The 27,023-nt window shown below is 45.9% G+C and overlaps 1 protein-coding gene across 9 annotated transcripts in view; it reads right to left on the bottom strand.

Annotated features, from left to right (window-relative positions):
* camkk1a (calcium/calmodulin-dependent protein kinase kinase 1, alpha a) overlaps positions 1–26,664 on the bottom strand; it is a 259,555-nt gene extending 232,891 nt beyond the window's left edge. For 5 of the 9 annotated variants that reach the window (XM_087977564.1, XM_087977554.1, XM_087977557.1 and 2 more), the window contains exons 1-3: positions 26,635–26,664; positions 20,309–20,421; positions 17,844–17,914 (exon numbers count right to left, since the gene is read on the bottom strand). The gene's annotated coding sequence lies outside the window, so the exon portion shown is untranslated. Of the gene's footprint in view, positions 1–9,364; positions 12,542–17,843; positions 17,915–20,308; positions 20,467–26,634 lie in introns of those variants that run through there. The other 4 variants (XM_087977560.1, XM_087977563.1, XM_087977556.1 and 1 more) reach the window with 3 other exon arrangements.
* Positions 26,665–27,023: the final 359 nt, after the last annotated feature.

Below are 27,023 nucleotides of genomic sequence, written 5' to 3' on the forward strand. Positions count from 1 at the left end.
GGAATTGGGAATATGGGATGGCGTTTTTACAGGGGGCAGGGTGGGAGGAGGTGTAGTCTAGGTAGCTGTGGGAGTTGGCCGGTTTGTAGTAAATGTCCATGTTGATTCGGTCGCCCGAGATAGAAATGGTGAGGTCTAGGAAGGGGAGGGAGGAATCTGAGACGGTCCAGGTAAATTTGAGGTCGGAGTGGAAGGTGTTAGTAAAGTGGATGAACTGTTCAATCTCCTCGTGGGAGCACGAGGCAGCGCCGATACAGTCATCGATGTTGTGGAGGAAAAGGTGGGGGGATGGTGCCAGTGTAGCTGCGGAAGATGGACTGTTTCACATCTCCTACGAAGAGGCAGGCATAGCTGGGGCCCATGCGGGTGCCCATGGCTACTCCTTTGGTTTGGAGGAAGTGGGAGGATTGGAAAGAGAAGTTGTTCAGAGTGAGGACCAATTCAGTCAGTCAAAGGAGGGTGTCAGTGGAAGGGTACTGGTTGGTACGGCAGGAAAGGAAGAAGCGGAGGGCTTTGAGTCCTTCGTGATGGGGGATGAAGGTGTACAGGGACTGGATGTCCATGGTGAATATAAGGCGTTGGGGACCGGGGAAGCGAAAATCATGGAGGTGGAGGGCGTGGGTGGTGTCCCGAACATAGGTGGGGAGTTCTTGGACTAAGGGGGACAGGACCGTGTCAAGGTATGCAGAGATGAGTTCGGTGGGGCAGGAGCAGGCTGAGACAATGGGTCGGCCAGGGCAGTCAGGTTTGTGGATTTTGGGCAGGAGGTAGAAACGGGCGGTGCGGGGTTGTGGGACTATGAGGTTGGAGGCGGTGGATGGGAGATCCCCTGAGGTGATGAGGTTATGGATGGTCTGGGAGATGATGGTTTGGTAGTGGGAGGTGGGGTCATGGTCAAGGGAGCAATAGGAGGTGGTGTCCGCGAGTTGGCGTCTAGCTTCAGCGGTGTAAAGATCGGTGCGCCAAACTACTACCGTGCCTCCCTCTGTCTGCCGGTTTGATAGTGAGGTTGGGGTTGGAACAAAGGGAGTGGAGGGCTGCACGTTCCGAGGGTGAGAGGTTGGAGTGGGTGAGAGGGGTGGAGAGGTTGAGACGGTTAATGTCGCGGCGGCAGTTGGCTATGAAGAGATCGAGGGCAGGTAAGAGGCCAGCACGGGTTGTCCCGGTGGATGGGGTGTGTTGGAGGCGGGAGAAGGGGTCGTCAGAGGGTGGGCGAGAATCCTGGTTGAAGAAGTAGGCGCGGAGGCGTTAGAACATAGAACATTACAGCGCAGTACAGGCCCTCGATGTTGCGCCGCCCTGTCGTACTAATCTGAAGCCCATCCCACTTACACTATTCCATGTACGTCCATATGCCTGTCCAATGATAACCTAAATGCACTTAAACTTGGCGAATCTACTACCGTTGCAGGCAGAATAGTGGAGTTGCCATTCTTCAGGCATCATTTCTTCACTGCTGGGCCAACCTTGTTGACACTACTGCCAACACAGGCTTACTTCCTATACCATGTGTTACAGAATCTAGGAAAAGTGACATACTGAACATGTGACTAAAGAGCTGGTGCAAAGGTGAGAGCTTCACATATGTGGATCATTGAGATGTCTTCCAGGGGAGGTTGGACCTGTAGAAAATAAAACAGGATGCACCTAAACTGGACGAGCACCAATGTCCTACCAAATGCCAACTCAGGAGGGGTTAAATTAGTGTGGCAATGGGATGAGAACCAGAGCAGCAGGTCAATAAGTATAGAGATTGGGGAAGTGCTTGACATTAAGACAAATATAGTCAAGAGGAAGAGTAGTCAGGGAGAGGGTTGCTGAGCTCAGCAGAACTGGAGGTTTGGACTGCATTTGCTACAATGCAAGAAGTATAATAGATAAGACAGATGAACTTAGAGCCCAGATTAATACATGCTATTGTGATATTGTTGCTGTAACAGAGACATAGTTGAAAGAGGGGCAGGATTGGCAGTTTAACATTCAAGGATATTGATGTTTTAGACAAGTCAGAAGAGTAAGCAAAAAGAGGTGAGGGAGTTGCATTACTGGTCAGAGAGCATATCACAGCTGTGTTGAGGGAGAACATCCTGGAGGGATCTTACAGCAAGGCGTTATAGGTATAGTTCAGGAATAGGAAGGGTGAAGTCACAATGCTGGGATTGTACTAAAGACCTCCCAGCTGCCAGCAGGAGATAAAGAGATATGTAGTCAGCCTCTGGAAAGATGTGAAAATAACAGGGTTATTGTGGTTTTTGATTTTAACTCCCCCCATACTGAACCGGACTCCCTTAGCCCCACGGGTTTGGATCAAGAGCAATCTGTTAGAAGTGTCCTGGAAGGTTTTTTTAAATGGTATGTGGATGGTCCAATGAGGAACAGGGCCATACTGGACATGGTATTGAGAAATAAGCCCAGCCAAGCGATCAAAGTTTCAATGGGGAATGTTGTAATGACCATAAGTTTGCAGCTGACACCAAAATTAGAGGTTTAGAAGATAGCGAAGAAGGTTACTTCAGAGTACAACTGGATCTTGATCAGATGATTCACTGGGCTGAGGAGTGGCAGATGAAGTTTAATTTAGATAAATGTGAAGTGCTGCATTCTGGAAAGGCAAATCAGGGCAGGACTTATACACTTAATGGTAAGGGAGTGTTGCTGAACAAAGAGCCCTTAGATTGGAGGTATATAGTTCCTTGGAAGTAGAGTCACAGGTAGGTAGAATAGTGAAGGTGGTGTTCGGTATGCTTTCCTTTATTGGTCAGTGCATTGAGTATAGGAGTTGGGAGGTCATGTTGCAGCTATACAGGAGATTAGTTTGGGATACTGCGTGCATTAGTTTGGGATACTGCGTCTCCCTCCTATAGGAAGGATGTTGTGAAACTTGAAAGGATCCAGAAACAATTTACAAGGATGTTGCCAGGGTTGGAGAGTTTGTTACAGAGAGAGACTGAATAGGCTGGGGTTATTTTCCTTGGAGCATCGGAGGCAAAGGGATAACCTACAGAAATTATTAAAATCATGAGGGGTATGGATAGATTTTTTTCCTGGTTCTTTAGGGGAAGTCCAAAACTAGAAAGCATAGGTTTAAGGTGAGAAGCGAAATATTTAAAAGGGACCTAAGGGACAACTTTTTCACACAGAGGGTTATGCGTTTATGGAATGAGCTGCCAGAGGAAGTGGTGGGGGCTAATACAATTACAATATTTTTGAGGAGGTACCAAGAATGATCGACAAGGGAAGGACAGTGAACACTGTCTACCTATAATTTAGTAAGGCATTTGATAAGGTAGGAGAAAGTGAGGTCTGCAGATGCTGGAGATCAAAGTTGAAACTTTATTGCTGGAACAGCACAGCAGGTCAGGCAGCATCCAGGGAACAGGAGATTCGACGTTTCGGGCACAGGCCCTTCTTCAGGAATGAGCAGAGAGTGTTCAGCAGGAGAAGATAAAAGGTAGGGAGGAGGGACTTGGAGGAGAGGCGTTGGAAATGTGATAGGTGGAAAGAGGTCAAGGTGAGGGTGATAGGTCGGAGTAGGATGGAGGCGGAGAGGTCAAGAAGAAGACTGCAGGTCAGGAAGGCGGTGCCGGGCTGGAGGGATCCGGCTGAGACAAGGTGGGGGGAGGGGGGATGAAGAAACTGGTGAAGTCCAAGTTCATCCCCTGCGGCTGGAGGGTTCCCAGTCGGAAGATAAGACGCTCCTCCTCCGACCGTCGGGTTGTTGTGGTTTGGCGGTGGATGAGTCCAATGACCTGCATATCCTCGGTGGAGTGGGAGGGGGAGTTGAAATGCTGTGCTACAGGTTGGTTGGGTTGGTTCGTCCGGGTGGCCCAGAGGTGCTCTCTGAATCGCTCCGCAAGTAGGCGGCCTGTCTCCCCAATATAGAGGAGGCCACACCGGCTGCAGTGGATGCAGTAGATGATGTGGGTGGAGGTGCAGGTGAATCTGTGGCGGATATGGAAGTTTCCTTTGGGGCCTTGGAGAGAAGTGAGGGGGGAGGTGTGGGCGCAAGTGTTGCACCTCCTGCGGTTGCAAGGGAAGGTGCCGGGAGTGGAGGTTGGGTCGGTGGGGGGTGTGGATCTGACAAGGGAGTCGCGGAGGGAGTGGTCTCTACGGAAAGCTGATAGGGGAGGGGAGGGAAATATATCCTTGGTGCTGGGGTCTGTTTGGAGGTGGTGGAAGTGACGGCGGATGATGCGCTGTACATGGAGATTGGTGGGGTGGTAGGTGAGGACCAGTGGGGTTCTGTCCTGGTGGCGGTTGGAGGGGCGGGGCTCAAGGGCGGAGGAGCGGGAAGTGGAGGAGATGCGGTGGAGGGCACCGTCGACCACGTCGGGGGGGAAATTGCGGTCCTTGAAGAAGGAGGCCATCTGTGTTGTACGTATTTTGAACTGGTCCTCCTGGGAGCAGATGCGGCGGAGACGAAGGAATTGGGAGAATGGGATGGCGTTTTTACAGGGGGCAGGATGGGAGGAGGTGTAGTCCAGGTAGCTGTGGGAGTCGGTTGGTTTGTAGTAGATGTCCGTGTTGATTCGGTCGCCTGAGATAGAAACAGAAAGGTCTAGGAAGGGGAGGGAGGAGTCCGAGACTGTCCAGGTGAATTTGAGGTCGGGGTGGAAGGTGTTAGTGTAGTGGATGAACTGTTCAACCTCCTCGTGGGAGCACGAGGTAGCGCCGATACAGTCATCAATGTAGCGAAGGAAAAGATGGGGGGTGGGGCCAGTGTAGTTGCGGAAGATGGATTGTTCCACATACCCTACGAAGAGGCAGGCATAGCTGGGGCCCATGCGGGTGCCCATGGCTACTCCTTTTGTTTGGAGAAAGTGGGAGGATTGGAAAGAAAAGTTGTTCAGGGTGAGGACCAGTTCGGTCAGTCGAAGGAGGGTGTCGGTGGAAGGGTACTGGGTGGTACGGCGGGAAAGGAAGAAGCGGAGTGCTTTGAGTCCTTCGTGATGGGGGATGGAGGTGTACAGGGACTGGATGTCCATGGTGAAGATGAGGCGTTGGGGACCGGGGAAGCGGAAATCCTGGAGGAGGTGGAGGGCGTGGGTGGTGTCACGAACGTAGGTGGGGAGTTCTTGGACTAATGGGGACAGGACCGTGTCGAGGTATGCCGAGATGAGTTCGGTTGGGCAGGAGCAGGCTGAGACGATGGGTCGTCCGGGGCAGTCAGGTTTGTGGATTTTGGGCAGGAGGTAGAAACGGGCGGTGCGGGATTGTGGGACTATGAGGTTGGAGGCGGTGGATGGGAGGTCCCCTGAGGTGATGAGGTTATGGACGGTCTGGGAGATGATGGTTTGGTGGTGGGGGGTGGGGTCATGGTCAAGGGGACGGGAGGAGGAGGTATCTGCGAGCTGGCGTTTGGCCTCAGCGGTGTAAAGGTCAGTGCGCCAAACTACTACTGCGCCTCCCTTGTCTGCTGGTTTGATGGTGAGGTTGGGGTTGGAACGGAGGGAGTGGAGGGCTGCGCGTTCCGAGGGTGAGAGGTTGGAGTGGGTGGGAGGGGTGGGGGATTTCAAGTAGCGGTTAATACCGCGGCGGCAGTTTGCTATGAAGAGGTCGAGGGCGGGTAGGAGGCCAGCACGGGGTGTCCAGGTGGACGGGGTGTGTTGGAGGCGGGAGAAGGGGTCGTCAGAGGGTGGGCGGGAGTCTTGATTGAAGAAGAAGGCACGGAGGCGAAGGCGGCGGAAGAATTGTTCGGTGTCACTCCGTGTATTGAATTCATTGACCCGAGAACGTGTGGGAACGAAGGTGAGACCTCTGCTGAGGACTGATCTTTCATCCTCAGAGAGGGGCAAGTCTGGATAAGGTAGCTCATGGCAGACTGGTACAATAGGTAGAGTGTCATGGGATCCGGAATGAGCTGGCGAGATGGATATAACATTGACTTGGTTAAAGAAGACAGAGTGGAGTGGTGGAAGATACTTTTCCGAATGGAGATCAGTAACTAGCAGCATTCTATAGGGATCAGTGCTGGAAACTTTGTTATTTGTAATGTATATACACACAAATGATCTGGAGGAAAATGTAGGTGATCTGATTGGTAAGTTTGTGGATGACACCAGAATTGGCGAATTTGCAGGTAGTGAGCAGGATAGTGAAAGGATACAGCTGGATATTGATAGATTGCAGATTTGGGCAAAGAAATAGCAAATGAAGTTTAATCTGGACAAATGTGAGGTGATGCATTTTGGAAGATCAAATTCAGTTGTGAGTTATGCAATAAGTCGCAGAACCCTTAGGAGCACTGACACACAGAGGGAACTTGGCATACAGATCCACATATCCCTGTATGTTACAACATGGCTAGATAAGATGGTCAACAAGGCATACAGCACACTTGTCTCCATCGGACGAGGCATTGATTATGTAACAGCTTTAGTCAGACCACATTTGGAATATTACATGCATTTCCAATCATCACACTACCAGAAAGAAGTGGATGCTTTGGAAAGGGTGCAGAGGTTTACCATAGTGTTGTCTGGTGTGGAGGGTTTTAGATTTGAGGAGAGGCTGAACAAACTAGTTCTCACTGGAAAGACAGAAGCTGAGGGGAGATCTGACAGAGAAATACACAATTATGAGAGGCATGGTGGGGTGACTCGTTCCCAGTGTGGAAAGGTCAAGCATGAAAGAGGGCATAGGTTCAAGATGAGAGATGGGGGACGTTTAGGGGAGAAGTGCAGGGAAATTTTTTCACATACAGGATGATGGGTGCCTGGAATGCACTGTCAGTGGAGGTGGCAGGATCAGACACATTAGTAATAGACACATGAACAGGAGGCGAACAGAGGGGTACAAATCATGTATGCGCTATAAGTAGCGGATCTAAATAAGGATTAGAAATTAGTGCAGGCTTGTTGGCCAGCGGACTGTTTCTCTGCTGTAATGTATATTGTATTATATATTGCATTGTATTATTGTACAGAGTCATCATGGCTTTGTGAACATTAAATTATTTGACTAATGTATTTAAGTTCTTTGAGGATGTTGATTAATGGATAAAGGGGAAGCAGCAAATGTTGTCTATTTGGAGGTCTGTCAGTACTGAGGCTGGAGAGGGTAGACCGTCACTATAGTCTCACTACTCCATGAATAACATCATAAGATAAAATACTTTTACTTGTTACCAAGATGACAAATTAAACACCTTCTCTATATCATGTTTAAAAAACAAGATCTAGCATCCAAATTTCTTAAAAAACTATTGATTTATTATCAAACCAAAACTTATTCAATAAAGATGCAATCATTAGTAAATATATAAAGTCAATGATATAAAAGCATAAATGCCAACACACAAAAAACATACTCATCTATTCAAGTAAAGGGGAAAATAGTATTGTCTGCAGTGACTGGCTTTCTGAAAGAAAACCCTTAAATTATTCCTGAAGGCAAATGGATAAATCATAGAATGTTCCATAGTCTGTTATTTCAACTTTGAGACATTTGATCAAGTTATTCGTCATGCACAGTTGCATTTGAAGTCTTGCAGACACAATTTGCTCTGGAAATACAATTTTGAAATGTTTTTTTCAATCAAAAGAACAAATTGATTTCACCTTAAACCAACTGGAGGATTTTCTTTTCAGAAATGGGCGGGGTCAACTGGGCAGCTTGTCCTTAGCAGGTTTTCCTCAAACTGAACCAGATGAAACACAAATCTCACCAAGCAATCACTATTCAAAACTAAAAGCAAGCAGTAATCACTAGTCATGTAATATCTCAAAAGTGTTGTTTAAAAAAATCTCCAAAGTCAGCAGCGACCATTCAATTATATATTTCGAAAGAACTGCTCCAGGTATTTCCAGAAAACTTGAAATAAATATTTTTTCTCTACAACCCTTCAAAACCTGTCATCCAAGTAATATTAAATGTAAAAAATCTTCATAACAGTAGAAAAGGCACTTGATGAGGTACCAGATAAAAGTTATTGCACAAGAGTTCCTGTTATTGGGGTAATATGATCGAGGATTAGCAAATGAACAGGAAACAGCTGGGATAAATGGGTCATTTCAGATTGGTAAACTGTAACCAGTCAAATGCTGCAAGGATCATTGCTGAGGTTAAACTATTTATGATCTACATTAACGATTTGGATAAATATATTACGATATCGTAGCCAAATTTGCTTATAGTACAAAGGTAGATAGGAAAGCAAGGAGGATATAAAAGGGTCTGCAAAAGGATTTAGATAGGTTAAATTTGAGAGTAAACCCAGAAAATGAGAGATTTACCTTGTGAGAGAAATTGCAAAATCCAGTAGTAAAAAAGGATCTGATAGCCTTGTACCTGAATCACAAAATATTACATGCAGGAATCACAAGTAAATAGGGAGACAAATGCTATATTGGCCTTTATTGTGAGGGAGATAGAATATAAAAGCAGCAAAGTCTTGCTACAGAGCACACCAGGTGTATAGCAATCTGCTCTAGTAGACACTATTTATTTGGCTGGTCCAGTTCAGCTCCTGATCCAGGGGAACCCTCATGATGTTGTTATTGGGTAATTCAGCAATGGTAATGCCATTGAACATCAAGAGAGATGGTTAAGATTGTCTCTTGGTGGAAATAGCATAGCTTGGCACATATGTGAATGTTACTTGCACTTATGAACCCAAGCCCTGGCATGTCCTTGCTACTTTTGGACATGGACTGCTCCGTAACAAAGGAGTTATGAATCGTCTAAACATCGCATAATCAATAGCAAACATTCCTACTTCTGATCTAATGATTGCGGGTAGGTCTTTAATGGAGCAGTTAAAGATGGCTGGGCCTAGGACACCACCCTGAAGAATTCCTGCACAGATGTCCTAGAGCTGAAATCATTGACCTCTAAAAACCACAAACATCTTGCTTTATGCCAGGTATGACTTGAAATGCCCCCAGTCCTAAATTCAAGGCTCAATCCATCAGATTTTTGATCAACAAGAAGTGAGGGTTACGGGGGATAGGCAGGAAAGTGGACTTAAGGCCAGAGTCCGATCAGCCACAATCTCATTGAATCACAAAGCAAACTTGAGACAGCCAATTCCTGTCCCTTTTTCTTGACATGTCTATGTAAGTGTCCATCCCAGGGTTTGGCATTGTGCAAGAATGCATGGTCAGAATGCATGCCTGACATTTTGAGAACTCCAACTCCACAGTGGCTACTCTATTGATGCCACACAGTTAGATTTTATGACTAGTGTTTATTTAACCTACACCAGTTTTACAATCTACTGAGAACTTTGTGTTCCTCCAATTCTGGCCCTTTGCCCACTGGCAGCCAGGCCTCTGGCCTTGAACCATGGAATTCTATCATTAAACTCCGTCTCTCTACTGTTCTGCCCTCCTTAAAACCTCTCTTTGATCAAACGGTTGCTCACCTGTCGCAATATCTTCTTTGGCTCAATGTCAAATTTCATCTGAATACAAGCCAATTAAACGCCTTGGGGATGTTGCACTGATTAAAGATGTCACATAAATTATATTTACATGTTGTTGCTGCTGCTGCTGTTTTTCTACCAAGTCTTGACTGAACAGGAATGGAAAACCTAGTACACTGCTGGTACGTTACTCTACGGTTTGTCTGTGCAGTATTTTGCTTCCTGATTTTGCAAACACTTGTTATTTAAATAAAAAGGAAGAACTTAATTGTCAAGTGAGCACTTCCTGATTGCACGGAGTAAATGCCAAATCTCAAATATCAGCAGTATCCAAAGCCTTTCCCATCTGGTTATATAAGAGACTCTATGTACAAGCTGAACTCCAATGATATTGACCTGAAATTGTCTCTTTATCCCCTATGCTGATTCTTTCTGCCTGCCTATCCTTGTAGATTCTCTTTCCCTGTCTCTCTGTCTCATATTCATTCTGTCTGCCATTGAGTCAATACTTCTGAGTTTCTTTATATCACTTCTCCCCACCTCTATTTTTTTCTGACTTCAGTCTGCCTCTTATCAGCTTTTCTGCAACTTGCCTTCTTCTTCCTCTTTTTTGCTGTGCCTTGACCCTGTCCCTTCGCCTCTCCCCAACTCACTGAAACCAACAGAATAAAATGAGTCATAGAGACAGATCAGGGGCTGCACTAGAGTCAGAGGGTCCAGAGGCTTGCAGGGTGACAATGGGGTTGTTACAGTGGTTATGGGAAGAAAATTAGGGTGATAAAAGGGAGATTAGCTCAAGAGGTGACAGGACAATGATCAATACAGCTGATGGGCTGAAATAGGAGGAAGAAATCAAGTGGCTAGCTGAAAAACTGTATAAGAAATATCATACACCCTACCAGTCATATGATTGCAGTTCCATGAACACATGACAATGCAAGACAGTAACCCAAACTCAACAGATGCAGAACTCACAAATAGACTATAGAACAGTGTTCTATTTTAGATGTAACCCACACTGTTACATTATATGCAATCTGACTTTCACATTGTGAATTACACTACAGCAAAACCTCGAATGAAAAGTCAAAATTTACTGCCCATTAACCTGTTCAGATCTGCAGACAGAAATGCTATGTACAATCACTGGAGTAATTTGATGGGCTGAATGACCTACTCCTGTTACTACATAACCAGCATGTCCTTTTAGTGTTGCTGATTCATTGGAGAATGATAAAATTGTACATTCTTGTGTTCGTTGACTCTCAGTCAAATAAAACCTTGATTTTAACATTCTCATTTTTGTTTTCAAATCGCTCATGGCCTCGCCCTTCCCTATCTCTGAATCTCCACCAGCCCCACAACCCTGCAGGTATCTGCATACCAATAATTCTAGCCTATTGTGCATCCATGATTGTAATTGCTTCAACATTTATGTCTGTGTATTCAGTTGCTATGTCCCAAGCTCTCAAATTCATTCCTTAAATATCTAACTTGCTTTCTGACTTTAAAAACTCCTTTAATATATTCCTTAGAAAGATTTCACTCAGATATAGACAAATGAATCCAAATCACATTTACATGTTGTATTTAAAATTTAACTTTAATGTACAGTTGGTTCTGCTTTGACGCGCACTTCTTCAACATGAATTGGCTTTAACACGATTGAAGAATTAAATCGTCATTTGTAGAATGCAAACGTCCTTACCCATAACACGATTCCAGCCCCATTCATTTAAATGGTGCAGTTATTGCACGATTTTCTTAGAACGTCAGACCGCATGAGAACTGAACTAATGCGTTATATCTGAACTCACTGTATTTTGAGTTCCTATTTTGCCTAAAGCTTTCCATGTGGATTTCAAATTCTTAGATATAAATGTATCTTTGTTCATATTGTATATTTCAGGTGAAATAGGTTTTTGGATTAACATGTTAACGAAAAGATGATACCTGTTGCAGGACAGTACTCCCTCAGTACTAAACTGAATAACCGACTTATGCTATGTGTGTGAGTTTCTGGAGTGGGGCTTGAACCCACAACGTTATGATGCAGATTCCAAGGCACTGACTTCACTACTGAAGGCTACATTAAGCTCAAGGAGACAGTCAAATCCAAAAGGTAAACCTTTTCGTAGCATAATGAACAAAACATTTTCTTGAACAGCAAGCCAACACAGACAACAACTGATTTGAGGTAGAATGTGGTGGACACATCTCCGATGTTAAATCTGGTCCAACACACAATGTAATTATTTCTTGCTTATCCATTTTGATACTCGCACACTAATTATTTTTAAAAATTATGTATTCAATTTGTTTGCCATCAGTCTAACCATCAAGAACTATCAAATGTTTCGGTTAACCACTCAAATCAGCAGCAAAGGGTGCCTCTAACATGGTCAATGAGGGAGACAAAAGCAGAAAATATTACATAGAATTACATTAAATCTACATCACAGAAATATGATCAAATGTTCCATGCTGGCCCATAAATCACATAAGCTTCCACCATTCTAACTGCCTCCTCCACAATGCTGCCATATCCCTCCAATTCCTCCCGCCTTGTGTGCATCAAGTCTCCCACTAAATGCATCAAGTTATTTACAACAACCACTTCATGTGGCAATGAACCCCAGTTTCTTGCCATACACTGCATAGAGCAACACCTGCTTCGGCATTCTTCTCTGGTCTATTTATAACTACTCTTACAAAGAGAAGTGATGCAAATGGTATTATCTAAAAGATTACATGAACCATATAAATATATCGAGAACTTTTAACCAAATGAACATGTTGCTAATACAAGGCACTGGGTACAACAATATTGCACCTGCAAGCAGAAGGGAGCTTTTACGGAGTCTGCAGAACTTTCAGAGGGAGGTCACATTGCCCCGGTTGTGAGTCGGATAAGACATCTGCATTTTTAAATTCAATGAGACAGAATCTAAGATGTGCCTGCGTCTCCAACAGCCCATCATGCCCTCCCTCTTTCATCACAATTCCTCTCAGCAAAGTGTGTGAGCTGAACACAGAGGTCATCTTTACAAATTGGGAAGGATTCCTGTATAAGATTCATGGAATCTATCCACAATGTCCAGAAAAAAAGAATATAACCAAATACAAATGTTCCAGGAAAACACTCCGGTTCCACCAACTTCTGTATGCAGAATAACCCTGAAATATGAACAACATTTGGGATAATTTGTGATTAATTGATTTTTTGTGTTGACTTTACTTTTAAAGTACTTTAAAGTTGACACTGTGCAGTGTTTTCATTTTTTGTTTCTCCTCAGAATTGTGCGCACTATATATATATATATATATATTATATATGTGTCAATAATCTTTTCATCTTTGAGTAAATTTGCTTTTGATAATAAAGTTATTTGTTGTTGACAAAAGTAACCTGGATGACTTGTTCTTAATACAAAACGTGACACTGCCTGAGACCTATACAATTGGACATCACCACACCCGACCCCGCCCCCACGCCTATCTCCGTCCCCGCCCCCAGACCTAACCCCGCCCCCACACCCAGCTCCAGCCCCACACCAGGTCCTAGCTCCCAGCCCTGCCGTGTTTTCACTATCCCTCCAGACCTACCCCTCTCTGAGGATGAAAGATCAGTCCTCAGCAGAGGCCTCACCTTCATTCCCTTACACTCCCGGATTGATGAATTCAACACGCGGCGTGACATCGAACAATTCTTCCGCCGCCTTCGCCTCCGTGCCTACTTCTTTAACCAAGACTCCCGCCCACCCTCTGACGACCCATTCTCCCGCCTCCAACACACCCCATCCACCTGGACACCGCGTGCTGGCCTCCTACCTGCCCTCGACCTGTTCATATCCAACTGCCGCCGCAATATTAACCGCCACCTGAATTCCCCCACCCCTCTCACCCACTCCAACCTCTCACCCTCGGAACGCGCAGCCCTCCACTCCCTCTGTTCCAACCCCAACCTCACTATCAAACCAGCAGACAAGGGAGGCGCGGTAGTAGTTTGGCGCACCGACCTCTACACCGCTGAGGCCAAACGCCAGCTCGCAGATACCTCCTCCTACCGTCCCCTTGACCATGACCCCACCCCCCACCACCAAACCATCATCTCCCAGACCATCCATAACCTCATCACCTCAGGGGACCTCCCATCCACCGCCTCCAACCTCATAGTCCCACAACCCCGCACCTCCCGCTTCTACCTCCTGCCCAAAATCCACAAACCTGACTGCCCCGGACGACCCATCGTCTCAGCCTGCTCCTGCCCCACCGAACTCATCTCCGCAAACCTCGACACGGTCCTGTCCCCCTTAGTCCAAGAACTCCCCACCTACGTTCGGGACACCACCCATGCCCTCCACCTGCTCCATGATTTTCGCTTCCCCGGTCCCCAACGCCTTATTTTCACCATGGACATCCAGTCCCTGTACACCTCCATCCCCCATCACGAAGGACTCAAAGCCCTCCGCTTCTTTCTTTCCCGCCGTACCGACCAGTACCCTTCCACTGACACCCTCCTTCGACTGACTGAATTGGTCCTCACCCTGAACAACTTCTCTTTCCAATCCTCCCACTTCCTCCAAACGAAAGGAGTAGCCATGGGCACCCGCATGGGCCCCAGCTATGCCTGCCTCTTCGTAGGGTATGTGGAACAATCCATCTTCCGCAACTACACTGGCCCCACCCCCCACCTTTTCCTCCGCTACATCGATGACTGTATCGGCGCCGCCTCGTGCTCCCACGAGGAGGTTGAACAGTTCATCCACTTCACCAACACCTTCCACCCCGACCTCAAATTCACCTGGACAGTCTCAGATTCCTCCCTCCCCTTCCTCGACCTTTCTATTTCTATCTCAGGCGACCGAATCAACACGGACATCTACTACAAACCGACCGACTCCCACAGCTACCTGGACTACACCTCCTCCCACCCTGCCCCCTGTAAAAACGCCATCCCATTCTCCCAATTCCTTCGACTCCGCCGCATCTGCTCCCAGGAGGACCAGTTTCAAAAACGCACATCCCAGATGGCCTGCTTCTTCAAGGACCGCAATTTCCCCCCCGACGTGGTCGACGATGCCCTCCACCGCATCTCTTCCAATTCCCAATCCTCCGCCCTTGAACCCCGCCCCTCCAACCGCCACCAGGACAGAACCCCACTGGTCCTCACCTACCACCCCACTAACCTCCATGTACAGCGCATCATCCGCCGTCATTTCCGCCACTTCCAAACGGACCCCACCACCAAGGATATATTTCCCTCCCCTCCCCTATCAGCATTCCGTAAAGACCACTCCCTCCGTGACTCCCTCGTCAGATCCACACCCCCCACCAACCCAACCTCCACTCCCGGCACCTTCCCCTGCAACCGCAGGAGGTGCAAGACTTGCGCCCACACCTCCCCCCTCACCTCCCTCCAAGGCCCCAAAGGAAACTTCCATATCCGCCACAGATTCACCTGTACCTCCACACATATCATCTATTGCATCCTTTGCACCCGATGTGGCCTCCTCTATATTGGGGAGACAGGCCGCCTACTTGCGGAGCGTTTCAGAGAACACCTCTGGGACACCCGGACCAACCAACCCAACCACCCTGTAGCTCAACATTTGAATTCCCCCTCCCACTCCACCAAGGATATGCAGGTCTTTGGACTCCGCCATCGTCAGACCACAGCGAAACGACGGTTGGAGGAAGAACGCCTCATCTTCCGGCTAGGAACCCTCCAACCACAAGGGATGAACTCGGATTTCACCAGTTTCCTCATTTCCCCACCCCCCACCCTGTCTCAGTCAAATCCATCAAATTCAGCACCGCCTTCCTAACCTGCAATCTTCTTCCCGACCTCTCCGCCCCACCCCAGTCTGACCTATCACCCTCACCTTGACCTCTTTCCACCTATCACATTTCCGACGCCCCTCCCCCAAGTCCCTCCTCCCTATGTTTTATCTTAGCCTGCTGGACCAACTTTCCTCATTCCTGAAGAAGGGCTAATGCCCGAAACGTCGATTCTCCTGTTCCCTAGATGCTGCCTGACCTGCTGCGCTTTTCCAGCAACACATTTCTATCTCTGATCTCTAGCATCTGCAGACCTCACTTTCTCCTCCCTGGACATAATACCAACCTAGTTAAATTTAAAATTTATTGTGATCAATGGAGGAGTGGGATTGGAAAGGGAACAGTGGGTCATGCAATCTTGGTCATAACTTTACCTTACATCAATGTTAGGGCATAAAAGCCAATAGTGGTTGTGACAATTTTTAGCTATTTGGGAAGAAACGGAAGGTGAGTCTGCTGTGCAATCAGTAAAGATGGGCTTGTTGACAGAACTTGTTCAATCTGAATTCAAGTTCAGAGAAGATCTACAAGGGAGAAGTGTCAGGATGGGCTTGGCAGAAAGTGTAAACACCTAAAAGAAGTCATTTATCTTGCTGCTGTTGTGTGAGATAAAAGCATAACAAATAAAAGTATTAGTGAGCTCCTTGAACCTACTCTGCCATTCAATAAAATCAGATTGATCAATTTGTGGCCTTAACTCCACTTTCCAGCTATCCCATATAACCCTTGCCTCCCTTACAGATCAAATTCTGTGTAACTCAGCCTTGAATATATTTAATGACCCACACAATTACTCCTCATCTCCGTCTTATTTGGGAGGTCTTATTTTGAATCTGTGCCACCAGTTCAAGACTCCAAGATGAAACATTTTCTCAGCATTTACCCTATGGAGCCCCCTCAGAATCTTATAATCTATTTGTTATGCTCAAATTGGCAGTTATGCCTCTGACCTTACAAAGATGAACTAAATGTCAAAATGCTCCATTAGTTGTAAAGACATTTGGGATTTCCTGAGGTAGCTGAAGTCTTTTTAGCTGTTAGTAAACCACCAAAATCACAGCAAATTAAATAAATGATCAGAACTGAAGTTTCACAATGGTCAGTCTCACTCACAGTATTAGGTCCTCTACAAGAAATGACTTGGAGCTTTGACTAAAATATTCCTTGCACAAATGCACCTTGTTACCTGGGTAACAGTTCTTTCTACATACAAGTTCCTTGACTCTCTTTACTGAACAATACTTGCTTGAATGTGTTCCCTTAGCTCTGGGCCTGAAAGGCAGAGCTGTGCAATCACAACTGTTAACCTGCATGGATTGCTGACCAATCTAAAGGATATGCAGACTCTGAAACTGCAGTTCTATGCAGAAATGACAAAGCATTACACAAACTGCTTCTCCCAAATGCTGCACTAATTCACCATCCCCACCCAAAATCACTATAAGCACTTGCTCTACATCAGAGATCATTCTCCAGCTGTTTATTGCATTAAGTCAATGTAGCTGACCATTATACTCTTAGTCTCTCTCTCTCTCTCATTCACCATAAGCCTCTTTGCGTTTCTTTGAGGTTGTCTTTCACAGTTCACTCTTCTTTTATGGTATGCCTATGTGTGCATGCCTCTATCTTTCTCCATCACACTGCCATCTCTCTAACTCTTTGTCTGTCTCATTCTCACTTTCGGTCCCTCTCAATCCATTCCATCTCTTTATCTCTCGCTTTCTTTGTTTCACTCTAGGTCCCTACACCAGCCCTACATCCTCATCTGCCCGTCTCTGTCTCTCTGGGGTGCGTTTTATGGCCCTTTAGAGTGGGTTAGCAGGCTGCTGGGGTAAGGCATGAGCCTGGGTGCCATGAACAGGTGCACCATTCACAGAACCCACTGCTTGCCTCTAGTCCACTGCAATTTTAGAGGGAGAGATGTTAGGTAGCCCATTTGTCACTTATAGGCCTCTTCCCACTGGCATGGATTTCATGTATGGCATGGATAGTCTAGCACTACCAGTAGCCAGATAGAGGGCGTGGCACCTCTTTACAGGCTTGCCAGTCTGGCCCCAGTGAGACTTTGGACTCATCAGGATATTTCTCTGCCCACATCCCCTGAGGTCCGGCTGCAGTCCCAGAAGGGGTCACTGCTCCTGGTGGGAGTAGGAGGGCTGATTCTAGCCAATTTAATGGCCCCAGTGGCCATTGAACAGCTGTGAGGTGAGCTAGATGGCAGAACACGGCAGCAGGGATTGTTAGGAAGACTCGCCGAATATTTACATTGGACTTCTCTCTCTCTCTGACTCGGTGTCTCCTTCTGTTGTCTCTCTCATTCATCTCTCTCTCTCTCTCCAACTATTGTTTCTCAGTCTGTCACTCTCTCTTGCCTGACCACTCTTCTTCCCCAGTTCTCTCTTCTACGTCCAAATCTCATTTCATAATTCCTGCATTATTTTCTGTTCCAACATAAGATCCTCTCTGAGGTTTGTTGCAGAATTGCAAGAGAATGATCCACCACTTATAACTGAACTGCCAACACTATCCGATCTATCTGCTCCACTTGTGGCAATTCCCAATATAAAAAGATAGAGTTAAGGGATATTACATAATCTCTGCATTGATGTGTGAATGAATCATCTTGAATTAGCATTACCTGGAAGATGAAACGAAAATCATTTAGATGACAAGCATGAGGTCCAGATCTCATTTGTGCTTCGGTAAGATCTGGAAATAAAGAGCAAGTCCCAATGTACCTTGTGAAAATGATACAGAAACTTTTCACCATTCTTAAACTGTATCAAGCAGCAAAAATTGAGATTGACTGTCATACAGGTCATTCCTGATAAAGGGCTTATGCCCAAAATGTCGATTCTCCAGAGCTTAGACAAGTCCTAGTCATTTTCCTCATGAGCAAGGACACACCACAAATGGGTTGGAGTTTGGCACCAAAATACTATTTTAGAAAGTGGATATGGAAAAAAACATAAGACATAGGAGCAGAAATTAGGTCATTCAGTCCATCAAGTCTGCCATGCCATTCAATCATGGCTGATATGATTTGATTGTAGGTTTGCTCGCTGAGCTGAAACATTCATTTTCAGATGTTTCATTACCATACTAGGTAACATCTTCAGTGAGCCTCCGGAAGAAGCACTACTGGTGTTTCCTGCTTTCTATTTATATGTTTGGGTTTCCCAGAGTTGGTGATGTCATTTCCTGTGGTGATGTCATTTCCTGTAATTTTTCTCAGGGGGTGGTAAATGGGGTCCAAGTCAATGTGTTTGTTGATAGAGTTCCAGGTGGAATGTCATGCTTCTAGGAATTCTCGTGCGTGTCTGTGTTTGGTTTGTCCTAGGGTGGATGTGTTGTCCCAGTCGAAGTGGTGTCCTTCCTTATCTGTATGTAAGGATACTAGTCATGTCATTTTGTGACTAGTTGATGTTCATGTATCCTGGTGGCTAGTTTTCTGCCTGTTTGTCCAATGTATTGTTTGTTACAGTTCTTGCACAGTATTTTGTAAATGACATTAATTTTGCTTGTTTGTATAGAGTCTTTCAAGTTCATTAACTGCTGTTTTAATGTGTTGGTGGGTTTGTGGGCTACCATGATGTCAAGGGGTCTGAATAGTCTGGCAGTCATTTCCGAGATGAATTTGATGTAGGGGAGAGTAGCTAGGATTTCTGGACGTGTTTTGTCTGCTTGTTTGGGTTTGTTGCTGAGACATCTGCGGTCTGTGTTCATTGGGTACCCATTCTTTTTGAATACACTGTGTAGGTGATTTTCCGCTGCTCTGCATAGTTCCTCTGTGCTGCAGTGTGTGGTGGCTCACTGAAATAATGTTCTGATGCAGCTTCGTTTGTGGGTGTTGGGATGATTGCTTCTGTAGTTCAATATTTGGTCCGTATGTGTTGTTTTCCTGTAGACACTGGTTTGAAATTCCTCATTGGCTGTTCGCTCTACTGCGACATCTAGGACATGTTATTTTCCTCCTCTTTTGTGAATTTTATGCCAGTAGCGGTATTATTGATGGTCTTGAAGATTTCCTCTAATTTGTTTCGTTTAGTGATGACAAAGGTGTCATCTATGTAGCGGAAGTTGGGTTGGATGGTTGGCAGAGCTGTTTGTTCGAGTCTCTGCATTACTGTCTCTGATAAGAACCTTGATATCGGAGATCCCATGGGTATTCCGTTGATTTCACAGTAGAGCGAACAGCCATTGGGGAACTTCAAACCACCTTGAGGCAGACAGGGCACTGTGGTGGGATGGGGTTGGAGAGGGCGGAGTGCGTGGGGTTGGGGGATCGGACGGGGATGGGGTTGGGGTTGCAGTTGGGGAAGCAGCATTGGACAGGATTGGGGGGTCAGACAGGGTTGGAAGGTAGTCCGACGTGAGCCGGGTTGGGGGGGGGGTCAGACATGGGCAGGTTTGAACGGGGTTGGGAAGTCGGACAGCAGCAGGGTTGATGGGGTCAACGGGGGTGGCATTGGACAAGGTTGGGGGGATTGGAAGGGGCCAGGATTGGGGGTGTGGAGGGGGGAGTGCACGTGGTGTGCTACTGCCTAGTCTCCTGAACAGGGAGCAGACTTAGCAAGTGCTCGTTGTGTCAATCCCATTGAACTGATGGTGGGAGGCTTCAGCAATGCTGCAGGTTCCTTACACATAAGTATCATTCACATGATACATTAACGATCTGGACAGAGGAACTGAGGGCATCGTTGCTACATTTGCAGAAAACACAAAGATAGGTTGAGAGACATTTATTGTTGAGGAGCAACACAGGGAGAACGAGGGAAAAGGAAACTTTAGAAAACTCCGAGCCCCAAAGGAGAGACCTTGAATCAATTAACCGAATAATCAATTATCTAAACGATAATCGAGGTTCCACTGTACATTCAATAACTTTCCCACATTTGAATTCATCTTTGTTCATTAAATATATATATTTGTGACAAAATCATCACAAGCAAATTACACAGAATACATTTCCTATCTCCTACTCCTTTCCTGGATTTTAAGAGCTCTCAATTCTCACCTACAGACACTCTCTTGAAAATAAAATGGATACAGCAATTAAATCTGTCAGTTACTGGTGAATAAAGTTAAAAACTTTATACATACTGTCTCCTCCACATCATTACTGGTGAATGAAATGTATCTGGCTGCAGCCCCAGAACATGTTCCTGTGACTATCATACATGTGATGATAGCAAAACACTGCAAAAGCTAGAAATCTGAAATCAAACCGAAAAGACTGGTAAACACCCAGCAAGATCAATGTCCTAATGACGAGTCATCAAGATAAAGCACGAACTTTGTTTCCCTCCCCCGATATGCTGCTGTGACCTCCTGAGTGCTTTCACATTTTATTGTTTTAATTACAGTACTTATTTGTTGACCTGTGTCTTAGTGCATCAATCCTACATAATACTGCAAAGAAGAAACACTATAGTAGTAATTCTGATCCTTGTTTTAATAATTAATTCAATACACTTTCACCTCCTCTCACGACAGATAATCCTACAACCTGATCATCAGATTGAATAAGACCATAAAACACGGGAGTAGAATTTGGCCATTCAGCCCATTTAATCTGCTCCACTATTCGATCATGGCTGATATATTTCTCAACCCCATTCTTCTGCTTTCTCCCCCAAAGCCTTGATCCCCTTATTAATCAAGAACCTACTAACTTCTGTCTTAAAGACACTCAGTGACTTGCTTCCATAGCCTTCTGTGGCAATGAGTTCCCCAAAGTCACCCCAATTGTAAAGGGTCATTCTTTCATGCTGAGGCTGTGCCATCATGTCCAAATCTCTCCTCCGATTGAAACAACTTCTCACTCTATCCACGTCTCTTAGTATTCTGTCAGTTTCAATGAGATCACCGCCCTCATCCTTCTAAATTCCAGCAAATACAAAGTCCTCAACCAATCCTCATGTAACAAGCCCTTCATTCGCAGGATCGTTCTTGTAAACCTTCTCTGGATCCCTCCAATGCCAGCAAATCCTTCCTCAGATAGAGGGCCCAAAATGCCTCACCATTTTCCAAATGCTGTCTGATCAGAGCCTTGCACAGCCTCAAAAATATATCCCTGTTCTTGTATTCTAGCCCTCTCAAAATGGATGCTAATATTGCATTGGACTTCTTAACTGTCAAGAACCTGCACGTTAACCTTAAGAGAATGCTGAACTAGGACTAAGTCCTTTTGTGCTTTGGATTCCAAAGCCTTTCTCTGTTTATAAAATAGTCCATGCCTGTATTCTTCCTACCAAAGTGCATAACCTCACAATTTCCCACATCGTATTCCATCTGCCATTTCTTTGCCAACACTCTTAGCCTGCTCAACTCTTTCTGCAGCCTCCCTGCTTCCTCAACAATAAATGTCTCTCAACCTATCTTTGTGTTTTCTGCAAATGTAGCAACGATGCCCTCAGTTCCTCTGTCCAGATCGTTAATGTATCATGTGAATAGTTGTGATCTCAACACTGACCCCAACTGAACTCCACTAGTCACCAGCTGCCATTCTGAAAGAAAACCCAATCACTACTCTCTGCCTTTTGCCAGTCAGACAATCTTCTACCAACACTAGTACTTCGCCCCTTATCTTATTTTGACATGTTCTTTGCGGTACCTTGTCAAAGGCCTTCTAGAAATCCAAATAGATTAAGCCCACTGCCTCTCCTTTGTCTAACTTGCTCAGTACCCTGATGATCTAATACCTTACTGCATATTGTAACCAAATCCGCTGATTACACAAGGACAGATGGTGGAGCAAGTTGTGAAGAGGATGCAAAGGTTTTCCAAGTTAGTTAAACAGGTTAAATGACTGGGCAAAAACCAACTTGGCAATTGGAGCTGGAACATAATGTGGGAAAATGTAAGGTTATGCACTTAAACAGTAAAACAGAATATTGCTTAAATGGAAAGAGACTGCAGAATTCTGCAGTACAGAAGGATTTGGACAACTTTGTTAGCACTGCTGCCTCACAGCGCCAGAGACCCGGGTTCAATTCCTGCCTCAGGCAACTGTGTGGAGTTTGCACATTTTCCCAGTGTCTGCGTGGGTTTCCTCCGGGTGCTCCGGTTTCCTCCCACTGTCCAAAAATGTGCAGGTCAGGTGAACTGGCCAGGCTAAATTGCCTGTAGTGTTAGGTGAAGGGTTAAATGTAGGGGGATGGGTCTGGGTAGGTTGCTCTTCGGAGGGTCAGTATGGGCTTGTTGGGCCGAAGGGCCTGTTTCCACGCTGTAAGTAATCTAATCTAATCTAATCAAATCAACCACGATTATCTGAATGAGAAGGGCAGGAAATATCTTGTTCAGATAGCTGACTGCTCAGAAAATGAGGATAACATTTCTACAGGACCTTCAGATCTTGTTCAGATAATCCAAAATTCGGATAATTGACGTTCAAATAACCGAAGTTGTTCTGTAAAATGTTAGCACACAAGTCCAGTAAGTAACTAGAGTTGAAGAGTGTGGTGCTGGAAAAGCACAGCCGGTCAGGCAGCATCCAAGTGGCAAGAGAATTGATGTTTTGAGCATAAGCCCTTCATCAGGAATAGCTGAAGAAGGACTTACGTTCAAAACATCGATTCTCCTGCTCCTCGGATGCTACCTGACCGGCTGTCCTTTTCCAGCACCACACTCTTTGACTCTGATTTCCAGTATCTGCAGTCCTTACTTTCTCCCAGTAAGTAACTTTCCATTGCAAGCAGCATAATTAGTGGGTGGCACAGTGGTTAGCACTGCTGCCTCGCAGCGCCAGAGACCCGGGTTCAATTCCCGCCTCAGACGACTGACTGTGTGGAGTTTGCACATTCTCCCCGTGTCTGCGTGGGTTTCCTCCGGGTGCTCCGGTTTCCTCCCACACTCCAAAGATGTGCAGGTCAGGTGAATTGGCCATGCTAAATTGCCCGTAGTGTTAGGTAAAGGGGTAAATGTAGGGGTATGGGTGGGTTACGCTTCGGCGGGTCGGTGTGGACTTGTTGGGCCGAAGGGCCTGTTTCCACACTGTAAGTAATCTAATCTAATCTAATTTGTAATAGGAGAGAGGTCTTGTTCCAACTGAACAGATCATTCGTGGATTATTGGGAAGACTTGTTCTCCTTACATAAGGAGGGATATACTTGCACTGGAAACAGTTTTGAGACAGTTCACTCAACTGATTCCTAGGCAGGTGGGGTTAACTTATGAGGAAGTATGAGCAAGTTGGGCCAATACTTATCAGAGCCTGGAAGAACATAAGATGGTCTTACAGAAACATCCTAAATTCTTAAGGGATTTGACAGTGTAATTGCTCAGAGGATGTTTCCCCTTGTGGGCAAATCTCCAACTAGTTGGATTTCTGTTTCCAGCGTAAGATTCCTGACTTCTGTTAAGGAGACACACTCCATAATTTCAGTTAAATGGGGTCACTGATTTATGAACGTCTGATTAATGAAAGCACATATTTATCAAAGCAATCCCATACGGGGTGTCATTCTGAAGATCCATGACATGAATGTTTCCTGTACTTCCAAATGGCTATTTTTATATTGTCCTGCCTTGAGTTCCAAATTGTGTACAAATTAACTTGCTAGTTTTTGAGACAATAGTCTCCCTGATTTCTGTTACTGGAGACAATGATATGCTGATTTCAGTTATTTGACAACCTCCCTATTACTGGTTTTGGAGATATTCTCCTGGATTTCTGTTATACATTCTCCCTGATTTCTGTTATTAGACAGCCTGATTGCATATATTGTTAATCCTCCTGGATTTCCTGTTATTCCCTGTCTTCCCCCTGATTTCCAATATTGGAGACTGTCTTCCCCCTGATTTCTGTTTCGGAGACTCTCTTTCCCCTGATTTTTGTTATTGGAGACTCTCTTTCCCCTGATTTCTGTTACTAGGGACTGTTCCCCCTGATTTCTGATATTGGGGACTGTTCCCCCGATTTCTGATATTGAGGATTGTCTTGCCCTTGATTTCTGATATTGGAGACTGTCTTCCCCCTGATTTCAGATATTGGAGATTGTCTTCCCCCTGATTTCAGATATTGGAAAGTCTTTTCCCTGATTTCAGATATTGGAGATAGTCTTTCCCCTGATTTCTGATATTGGGGACTGTCTTCCCCCTGATTTCTGATATTGGAGAGACTCTCTTCCCACGATTTCTGATATTGAGGATGGTCTTCCCCTGATTTCAGATATTGGAGACTGTCTTCCCCCTGGTTTCAGATATTGGGGACAGTCTTCCCCCTGATTTCAGATATTGGGGACTGTCTTCCTCCTGATATCAAATATTGGAGATGGTCTTTCCCCTGATTTCTGATATTGGGAACTGTCTTCCACGTGATTTCAGATATTGGAGACAGTCTTTCCCCTGGTTTCTGATATTGAGGACTGTCTTCCCCCTGATTTCTGATATTGAGGACTGTCTTCCCCCTGATTTCTGATATTGGGGACAGTCTTCCCCTGATTTCCGATATTGAGGACTGTCTTCCCCTGATTTCCTATATTGGTGACATCCCCCTGATTTCAGATATTGAGGACAGCCTTCCCCCTGATTTCTGATATTGGGGAGTCTTCCCCCTGATTTCTGATATTGAGGACAGTCTTTCCCCTGATTTCAGATGTTGGGGACTGTCTTTCCCTGATTTCTGATATTGGGGACTGTCTTTCCCCTGATTTCAGATATTGGAGACAGTCTTCCCCCTGATTTCTGATATTGGGGACTGTCTTCCCCCTGATTTCTAATATTGAGGACTGTCTTCCCCCTGATTTCTGATATTGGGGACAGTCTTCCCCCTGATTTCTGATATTGGGGACAGTCTTCCCCCGATTTCTGATATTGAGGACTGTCTTCCCCCTGATTTCTGATATTGGGGACAGTCTTCCCCCTGATTTCTGATATTGGGGACTGTCTTCCCCCTGATTTCTGATATTGGAGACTGTCTTTCCCCTGATTTCTGATATTGGGGACAGTCTTCCCCTTGATTTCTGATATTGGGGACTGTCTTCCCCAGATTTCAGATATTGGGGACTGTCTTCCCCCTGATTTCTGATATTGGAGACCGTCTTTCCCCTGATTTCTGATATTGGAGACTGTCTTTCCCCTGATTTCTGCTTTTGAGGACTGTCTTCCCCCTGATTTCTGATATTGGAGACTGTCTTTCCCCTGATTTCTGATATTGAGGACTGTCTTCCCCCTGATTTCTGATATTGGAGATTGTCTTTCCCCTGATTTCTGATATTGGGGTCTGTCTTCCCCCTAATTTCTGATATTGAGGTCTGTCTTCCCCCTGATTTCTGATATTGAGGACTGTCTTCCCCCTGATTTCTGATATTGGGGTCTGTCTTCCCCCTGATTTCTGATATTGAGGTCTGTCTTCCCCCTAATTTCTGATATTGGAGATTGTCTTTCCCCTGATTTCTGATATTGGGGACTGTCTTCCCCCTGATTTCTGATATTGGAGACTGTCTTCCCCCTGATTTCTGATATTGGGGATTGTCTTCCCCCTGATTTCTGATATTGGGGATTGTCTTCCCCCTGATTTCTGATATTGAGGACTGTCTTCCCCCTGATTTCTGATATTGGAGACAGTCTTCCCCCTGATTTCTGATATTGGGGACAGTCTTCCCCCTGATTTCTGATATTGGGGATTGTCTTCCCCCTGATTTCTGATATTGAGGACTGTCTTCCCCCTGATTTCTGATATTGGAGACAGTCTTCCCCCTGATTTCTGATATTGGGGTCTGTCTTCCCCCTGATTTCTGATATTGGGGACAGTCTTCCCCCTGATTTCTGATATTGGGGTCTGTCTTCCTCCTGATTTCTGATATTGGGGATTGTCTTCCCCTTGATTTCTGATATTGGGGATTGTCTTCCCCCTGATTTCTGATATTGGGGACAGTCTTCCCCCTGATTTCTGATATTGGGGATTGTCTTCCCCCTGATTTCTGATATTGAGGACTGTCTTCCCCCTGATTTCTGATATTGGGGACAGTCTTCCCCCTGATTTCTGATATTGGGGTCTGTCTTCCCCCTGATTTCTGATATTGGGGACAGTCTTCCCCCTGATTTCTGATATTGGGGACAGTCTTCCCCCTGATTTCTGATATTGAGGACTGTCTTCCCCCTGATTTCTGATATTGGGGACAGTCTTCCCCCTGATTTCTGATATTGGGGTCTGTCTTCCCCCTGATTTCTGATATTGGGGTCTGTCTTCCCCCTGATTTCTGATATTGGGGACAGTCTTCCCCCTGATTTCTGATATTGGGGTCTGTCTTCCCCCTGATTTCTGATATTGGGGACAGTCTTCCCCCTGATTTCTGATATTGGGGACTCTCTCTATTGCGGAGAGTGGACACTCCGCCTGGTGACGGTGTTTTGAGACTCTCTCTCTCTCTCTCTCTCTATTCCGGTTATTGGGTTCCTGCTCGGTACCAGCCGCTCGGTCCTACCTGCGCTGCCCGCTGCCGCCACTCTCCTGCTGCTCGCGCCCCGACATCGGGCTCGCGCCCCCGCCCCCGCGCCCGCGCCCCCGCTCCCCCGCGCCCCGCGACGCTCGCGCTGCTGCACTCCCGGAGCCAGTCGCCTGGGCTTCCGCTGGGTCCCACCGCCCGCAGCACTCGGCACAGGTCAGCCCGCGGTCAGAAACATCGTGTACAATGTCCGATGCTGACTGTGATCCGTGGAAAAGACGGAGGAGGAATTAAAGGAGCAGCGGTCACAAATGCAAAAAAAAAAATATCGTCAGGTCGTGGTTGGCTGGTAATAGGGAAGCCGCAACAATTTGCATTTATATAGCACCGTCACTGAAGTTACAGTGGATTTCACGTGAGTGCAAGGA

This window comes from Chiloscyllium plagiosum, unplaced genomic scaffold (genome assembly GCF_037043375.1).
Source record: "Chiloscyllium plagiosum isolate Xiang-an unplaced genomic scaffold, Cpla_swu_hap1 HiC_scaffold_31, whole genome shotgun sequence".
NCBI classification, from domain to species: domain Eukaryota; kingdom Metazoa; phylum Chordata; class Chondrichthyes; order Orectolobiformes; family Hemiscylliidae; genus Chiloscyllium; species Chiloscyllium plagiosum.